Source organism: Oratosquilla oratoria, unplaced genomic scaffold (assembly GCF_046742065.1).
Source record: "Oratosquilla oratoria isolate Oo_2021 unplaced genomic scaffold, ASM4674206v1 SCAFFOLD107, whole genome shotgun sequence".
In the NCBI taxonomy this organism is placed as follows: Eukaryota; Metazoa; Arthropoda; class Malacostraca; order Stomatopoda; family Squillidae; genus Oratosquilla; species Oratosquilla oratoria.
This window is the reverse complement of record NW_027467464.1, coordinates 330,001-336,930: the sequence shown is the minus strand read 5'-3', so window position 1 is coordinate 336,930 and position 6,930 is coordinate 330,001.

Genomic DNA, 6,930 nt, shown 5'->3' with positions numbered 1-6,930 from the left:
ATTTGAAGTAAAGGTGGAACTTCGTCAGGGATGTGTCATATCGCCCTGGCTGTTCAATCTGTACATGGATGGGTGGTGCGAGAGGTGAATGCAAGGGTAGTGGGTAGGGGTTTGGAGTTGGTTAAGGAAAATGGAGAAAAGTGGGAGGTAAGGTAGTTGTTGTTTGCTGACGACACTGTGCTTGAAGCAGGATCAGAGGAGGGGTTGAGGAAGATAGTAACAGAGTTTGGGAAGATGTGTGAAAGAGGGAAGTTGAAGATAAATGTGAGTAAAAGTAAGGTATACATGGGGAGAGAGTGACAGTAGGCTGGAAGTGAGTATTAAGGGAGAAAGACTGGAAGAAGTGGATAATTTTAGATACTTGGGTGCGAATGTGGTAGGAAAGGGAGGAGTCGGGGTGGAGGGAGCATGTATGAGAAATAAACTGAGGCAGCCCGTAGGGATTTCTCCCCATCTTCTCATTTTTTTGCACGAGGGGACGGAGAGGGGGGTCGCCGAATTAATGAAGTGGCCTTCCTGTGGATGTGCTGTGTCTTGGGACACGGCATCTGAACCAGGGCAGTGGACAAGATGCAGGGATGACCCGTCATCCAGGATGTGCCAAGATAAGAGGGAGGGAAGTGGAATATGTAGGGGATGGAATGGGAGTGGAAGTGGTTTCTATGCATTTTTCTTTTGGCTACCTCCCATGTAAAGGGGAAAAAGCCTTTGGTATATGTATATATATATATATATATATATATATATATATACACATATATATATATATACATATATATATATATATATATATATATATAAATATATATATATATATATATATATATATATATATATATATATATATATATATATATATACACTGTATATTTGCTTATTTTACAAACATGGATTAGCTTTAGAATTCCATCTCACTGAACCTAATTCATGGGCGCCTTTTTTCGATTTTCTGTGCTGCTGCTGCCACAAACAAAATGAACCGAACAAGGCATTGTCAGAGAATTTCTACTCTGAAGGGATTCGCTTTTTCGTTTTTCAATTATCTTAGAATTTTAGTCACTTTCGTTATTGCAAATATCACACCAAGTGTCACGACCACCGGGTAAGGACCTACTTTCTATGGAGAGTAGTACCATTTCAACAAACACTGACACTCGACTGCCCGTTATGACGTCACTGCTTGAACCATTGTAGCACATCAAAATTCAAAATATTGTATCATCAGAACGGTCCATACTAGAAATCCTTCTTGATGTGGGAAGGGACGGCTGAGATCATGAGAACAAATTGAGAGAAACTAAATGTCTGGAGCATGTGAAGAAATAGTTTTCCATATAGAAACATAAATACTTGGGATAGCTTACAAAGTGGTAGCCCGTGCTGGAACAATACACGAATTCAGGGGTGACCTCGAAGTTGTGTGTGTGTGTTTGCTCGTACAGGTACTGTTGGCCCTCTCGTTGTGCGCACGCGGGCGAGCGATCTCTGACGTGCGTAGGCTGTCACGTCGCTGTCTGCTGACGTCACGCCTTTATCTCTCCGGTAGAGTGACGCAGTTCCTGTATTTTGGCGACTTGATTTTAGCCCAGCCAGGGTCTCGGTCGTTTGAGGAGACCCCGTTTTTGTTGGAACGTGCCAATCCGCCGAATGAAATCATACGGTGCTTGCCAGTACAAGAACCTAGTTGTAGACAGATGACAATTTAGGGGCCTTAATGACACCCCCAATGGACCAGTCACTGTCAGTATTCTTCTATGATCGAAGACTCGTCTCCACTCAAAAAGAGAAATAATGGCAACTGTCTAGTTTCAACTCTCCCTCCGTTCTGCTACCTACTTTCACTCCTTGAATCGCTTCTCCTTGACCACACCTTTATGACTCCGCCTCTTCAGTGCGATGGCGTTCCTGAAGGACAGAGCCACTGGCTGCTGTTGATGAAACGCAAACCTCCACGAGAGCCAATTGAAGAAATAATGATTGAGCTGTGCCCGTCTCCGCCCGCTTTTTATTCTGGTTAATAGTTGACGTTTGCTCTCTGCCAAACAGGCGTGGCCGTGGCGAAAGGTAATTTCGAAGGCGAACGCTTTACATGATCAAAAACTAGAATTTAACTAACTTCAATTATTATGCTGCTGAAAATTACAGGCATTTTTTGCAGATCAGCCAGGTAATGAAAGGTTTGAGAGGAGTATGGCCTCCAGACTGTCTCGATGGAAGCCTTGACACCACAAACAGTTTTCGCGTTCTGGCTCTAACTCACTAATGAACACCTCAGACGTCTTCCTGCCGCCGTCACTTGCACACTCCGGACCATAGAGGTCCGGATTTGTGCCTTACCATCTTTCACAATTCATCTTCAGAGCCACGGGGGCTTCTGCCCAAACCCCCTTTCGAACTTTTCGCATCCGTCAAAGTTTGGGCGACACCTCCCGGCTGGCTGCTTTGACGTCCTTTCCCCATCTTTCTTTCTCCCCAGACCATCTGGCCCCGATCACTACAGGCGGCGATTTCATTCGGCCGAAGGGTCACAGCACCATAACGAGAAGCTGGTTCAAGTCTCCCGAGTTACCCCTCCCCCATTCTTTTTTTCTCCTATTTTATTCAGTTGAGGGCATGGTCCCTGATTCAGAGGTTGTGTGTGTGTGTGTGGAGAAGGAATGTTTTCAACCCCTTCTATTCAGCTCGCGTCCATCTACCATGACTCATATGGGACCGCGAAAAGAAATCTGGAGTGCATGATCATCACCTGCCACTTTTCCCTCCTCGCCCTTCTTCTATTGGGGTATACAGAAAGATCAGTCCTCGTTTCCTTTTCTCATTTGTTGCTACCTGGACCTCATATTCCCATCAGATGTTGGAGACAAAGAGGTGTGAATACCTTTGCCTGTGTTAAGCCATATGGGTGTGTCTCTGAATGGAAGAGGCTTTGAATGAGCGTGGGAGGGTACGAGATTCCAAATGTCTCCATACGGATACTCTTTGTTGTCATTTTCTTACCAATGAATATGCTTCGGTTTTCTTGAAAGTGGGTTGGGACTTTTGAGAAGGGATTATTGAGACGTCTGTATATATTGCATGGTGTAAAATGTGGTTATAGAGGCGGTTTTTATGGATGTTGTCGATTGGAGATGGTCTTAAGAGATTCGCTAAGGGGGATTGCCATATGAGGGGGTGGGATTTTCGCTCACAGTGAGCTAGAAGAAAATGAATGACATACTTGTTTATGTACAAATACATCTGGTTACCAGGCATATGCAGTTAAAGTCATGCTTTGAAAACTGTATTGCTATTCAGTGCATCATTAACTCTTTTTTTTTTTTTAGCTATGTAGCTATTTGAAAAGAAGTTCCAAGCATAATATATATATATATATATATATATGTATATATATATATATATATATATATATATATATATATATATATATATATATTTGCGTGTGTGTGTGTGTGTGTGTATGTGCGTCAGTGTGGTGCTAATGGTGCTAGTGGTGGTTTGCGTCGTTGGTTATTTCCAAGCGTCGACTTTGTTAGCTTGATTCCTTGTACTTGTTCTTCCTTCTTGCTCCTGAGTGGCAACTCGAGATCTACAATTTTATTTTGTCTCACCTCAGCCGCACCCATAGATTCTTCAGTCCCACAGGTAACTTAAAGTTTCGTTCATTTCAATTACTTCGACTCAAAACAGGTAAAATGGCAGATCCATCTCGAGGAGACGCGGCCTACCGAGGCGAAAAGAGAAATGGCAGTCGATGGTTACGGTAACAAAACTAAGTAAAAGTCGATGCAAATGTCATGAGTATATCGCTAGAACTAAATAAAGTGAAAACAGATGAAAATGAAGCGTGCCGATGGCCTGGCTGGCTGCTCGCCCAAAATATTGAATACGGAATGAATGAATGTGCTCAGTCTTGCCTACACTTTGTTCTCGTGTTGGTGTGCGCCTCTCGCTCCCACTTCCCTCTCCTCCGAGGAAGTGGAAGAGGAGGAGGCCAGCGTCGGTCACTTTCCCTCGGCCCCTTGCACCACTTAGCCGTCAACAAAGTGGCACAGGGGTTTTATTCTGGTTGACGGCTGAGACGATTTGGTAGGACTGAGGAGCCACCGTGGTCCCTCCTCCTCCAAGTGGTGAATTTGGGGTCCAGTCGTTGCTGAATAAAGTCATAGTGTTGTGTTGTGCCGTCCGTCTGAATCACAGGCCGCAGAGACATTAAAAAATTATGTGCAATGGTGAGATAAAAAGTAATAATAATGAATAAATATTTAATGAATAAATAAATAAATGGAAATGTGAATGTGCGATATGTGAAAAAAATCAGTGTTGAAGATGCGGTCGTGTTTTTTGGTGATAGAGTGGTGCTCTCCGTGGCCAACCTTTTGCACTTCTCCTGAGGGCGCTTCTGGCTACCGCCGGGTTTGAGCAACCTTAGGCTCGAAGGGGAGCAGTTCTTCACTACGTCCCCTCACCAACCCCATTTCAACTCACTAGGTTCGGGGCGACGGTGGTGGTGGCGGTGTGTGGTGGGTGGTGGGTAATTAGAATGACCGATGAAATTAGAAAAATTTTGATATTAAGAATAATCTAAATAAAGAATATAATTAAAACTAAACTAATTATCTAAATTAATTGATAATTAAAATTATGAATTATGAAATTATTACAACTAAAAATAATGAATATTGATTACACAGGGGAACACTTTTTCAGTAACTTTGAGTTGCATTGGATATTTTAACGGATTTTGAAAGAGTTTTAGGCGCTGATTTCAAATCTGAAATTAGTTTTTCTCTACAAGCTCTAGTTTGTATGCAATTTGAGGTTAATGAAATTGTACATATGTGAACTTGCGTAAACCATGTATAAGCATTTTAACGTCCATATATATAGATAGCTTCTAATATTTTGATCATTCTTCTTTTGTTTCAGTTCAAACATGGCTTCCAGAATGAGACATCATTGCAGAAACAAGCCTGATGCCTTCTGCTACATATGTGGATGCTACACACTCAATCGTCAGAGACGTAACATATCCTCGTTCGTCAAGCGTGCCTACAAGGCATATTTTGAAGTTCATCTTGGTGATCAAGACAAGCAATGGGCTCCTCATGTTGTGTGCCACAATTGTGAGGAAATGCTTCGAGACTGGACCAAAGGAAAACGCAAAGGTCTGCCTTTTGGAGTTCCAATGATTTGGCGCGAACCCACCAACCATGTAACTGACTGTTATTTCTGCATGGCAAACACAACGGGTGTTGGGAAGAAAAACCGACATAAGATTACGTATCCGAACATTCCCTCAGCTATTCGCCCTGTTCCGCACTCTGAAGAAGTACCTGTTCCAGTTTTCAAAGGCTTGCCTTCATTGGACGATAAAGACATTGGACATGATACAAGCCAGCAAGACAGTTGTGACAGTGAATTGTCAGAAAAGTGTTCACAATCGGAGGACTGTTCTTCAGACACTGAACCTTTCCCCGTCCCTAAGCCTCTTCCCCAGGCTGAACTGAATGATTTAGTGCGGGATTTAGGTCTTTCAAGGAAAGCAGCAGAGCTTTTGGCATCAAGATTACAAGGCAGAAATCTTGTTGATCACTCTGTTAAAGTATCATATTTCAGAAAGCGTGACCAGCTTTTTGTGACCTTCTTTTCAAAAGACAGACAGTTCGTTTACTGCCATGACATCCCAGGGCTTCTCAAAGAACTGGGTGTACCTTACTATAGTCCTGCTGAATGGAGACTCTTTTTAGACAGTTCAAAACGCAGTCTAAAGTGTGTTCTTTTACATAATGGCAATGTTTATGGAGCAGTACCTGTCGGTCACTCAGTGCATTTGCGGGAAGACTATGATGATATGAGAATGGTCATGGACTTATTAAAGTATCATGAGCACAATTGAATAATTTGTGTAGACTTAAAGATGGTCAACTTTCTTCTTGGACAACAGAAAGGTTTCACCAAGTTTCCATGTTTCCTCTGTATGTGGGACAGCCGAGCACGAGACAGACATTGGGTCCAGAAGGACTGGCCTATTCGTGACACCCTTGAAGCAGGCATGCCAAATATCATACAAGACCCAATTGTAAACAGAGATAAGATCATCTTTCCTCCTCTTCACATCAAATTAGGTTTGATGAAACAATTTGTCAAGGCACTGGAAACCGAAGGTGAATGTTTCCAACACATCATCACAGCTTTACCAGGGTTATCATTTGAGAAGATCAAAGCAGGCGTGTTTGATGGCCCACAGATTCGAACCCTAATTCGTGATGATCAGTTTGTTGCTAAGATGACCGCTTTAGAAAGGGCAGCATGGTTATCCTTTGTGGCAGTCGTTCAGAACTTCCTTGGAAACAATAAGGCGGAGAACTACAGTGAACTTGTGAACAGAATGCTCCTCGCTTTTCGTGATCTCGGGTGCAACATGAGCATCAAGCTTCATTTTTTGAACAGCCACCTTGATCAGTTCCCTGACAACCTGGGGGCTGTGAGTGACGAACAAGGAGAACGATTCCACCAAGACCTAAAGATCATGGAAGAACGCTACCAAGGGCGCTGGGACAAAAGTATGATGGCTGACTACTGCTGGAGCATTAAACGAAATTGCCCAGATGAAATGTACAAACGCAAAAGTTACAAACGCAAATTCCTGCCTGAAAAAAATACACAAAGAAATTGATAAGCTTCCATCAGCTGTGGTGATGTTCTGAAGGATGCTAATCTAACTTTGGGATAGATGTTCTGTTAATGTTCTGTTTCTTTTGCCTTAATAAATGTACAGAAATGGCTTTCATACTGTTTTAAGATTCAAGTGAACAAAAGAAGTGTGGCTGATATTGCAATTTCCTATAATAACGAAAATTTAAAAAATAAATAAAAATGTCATATTGCATAAAATCTGTAGCTTGCAGACAAAACCCGACTTCAGATTTG